Source organism: Wolffia australiana, chromosome 6 (genome assembly GCF_029677425.1).
Source record: "Wolffia australiana isolate 7733 chromosome 6, ASM2967742v1".
Classification (NCBI taxonomy): domain Eukaryota; kingdom Viridiplantae; phylum Streptophyta; class Magnoliopsida; order Alismatales; family Araceae; genus Wolffia; species Wolffia australiana.
Window position 1 is genome coordinate 7,911,042 of NC_135840.1, and position 1,807 is coordinate 7,912,848.

A 1,807-nucleotide genomic window follows, 5' to 3' on the forward strand; every position below is an offset into this window, starting at 1 on the left:
ATTTTTAAGTTTAATTTATTTTTTCATATTTTTTATTGATTTCAATAATTAAATATAATATTATGAAATCAAAATATAGAAAATTAATTCAAACTAGTTGTACCAAGGTTACAAAATATTAATTATATTTAACCTAACTTATTAAAATTTATTAAATTAACTTAGGGAACTTTTTAAAAAGTTTAAAAATGAAACAACTGAATTATTCTAATTAAAGAACCTTCCGAAGCACTTTGGGAGTACCAAGTGAAAGTTGATGGTGATCCAAAAGTGTTTAGTTGACAGGATGAAAGAGCTACTTTGGCTGATTGCAATTGATGTCATGGTAGATCAGCATTGATGAGCAGCACAACAGCAGGTGCATGATGTTGATTTTATCATATTGGTGTGTTTGAGATGGAGGAAGAAACACATTTGCCAAGGACAGAGTTGGAGGTGGCATGCATGATGGTGAAAACCTAGGCCATTTGCAAGGATAACTTAGGAAAAGAGACAAACATCTAGAACAAAGGAGAAGCTCATACTAACCTCATCATTACACGTCTGACAAGAAGATTGGAGATTTCTTCGGAACAAAATCAAAGGGTGCCTTTTTTATGAGGATGAGGGGTTCTATTTGTAGGTCCAATATAATGGATGGATAGAGGACACAATATGAAATTACCCTCAAACATTTAATTTAAAACTCTTTCTGGACTGTTAAAAGTGCTCATTTTAATTTGACATAATCTGATTCATCTAGTCTTCTCTCTCCATTTTTATTTCTCCTTTAATCCTTGTGGTGCGTTTTCAGTATACAAGGAAATTCTATATAGATGTCAAAATTTTAATAATCGATAAAAGGAAATATTTTTTATAGATTATAATGGTTTTTTAAAAAATTAGTGTCAAACAATTGCATAAAACACCAAAAAAATATAATATCATTATAAAAAAATAAGCCATAACCATATTTAAAGAAATCTAGATAAATATTTTCAAAATTATAAAAAAAAAATTATTTGTGAGGTAAATATTAAATAATGATGTTAACACTAATTTGAAACGTGAAATTAAATATTTCAGGCTTTAATAACACATTTGTTATCATTTCAATGCAAAGATTCACATAAATACAGGAATTATGACTAAAAATAGAGTGATCCTTAGGACTATCACCATTCCCCTTCCAAACTAGACACAGTCTCCTCCATGTTCATATTATCTAGCTATAAAGTATTCTCTTCCCTTTGGCCAGAACCTCCCTCGGTCCCTAATGTTCATCACATCCTCTAGAAACAGAAGCAATGTATGAGAAATATTACATTTTTCTTTGCAGCCAGACGTGGGTCCTTGTTCCTACTCCATACCACACCAAAATTTTCAGCTGCAAAGGGATATTCTAAACAGAGCTCTGGAATGACACCTCTCTTCGTCAGTCCAAAGCTGGTCTGATTCCAAAAGGCAATAGTCAAATGACATGTATTTACAACACTTTTACGTATGTTCTAAAAATTACAGCTCTTTGTATTATCCTCCCCCTTGCATCTAGCTACATCTTGGATACTTAATACGTTGAGATTTCCACTGCTTTCTTGCATGGCGATCTTTCTTCAAATCGTCTAATGCATCAACGAAATGACTTTCGTTGTCTTGTTACCTCACTCATATTTTTGGTCTTCTAAAGTCCCGCTATGGTGTAAAAGGGCCCCATGCCTGATGATAAACCTGAAACTGGATTTAAGTAAACTATTTTAAGGATCTGATTCAGGCAAAAAAAATATCACAGGCCTAAATCTAAAGAGAATTTGTAAGGAGAGTAAATTTT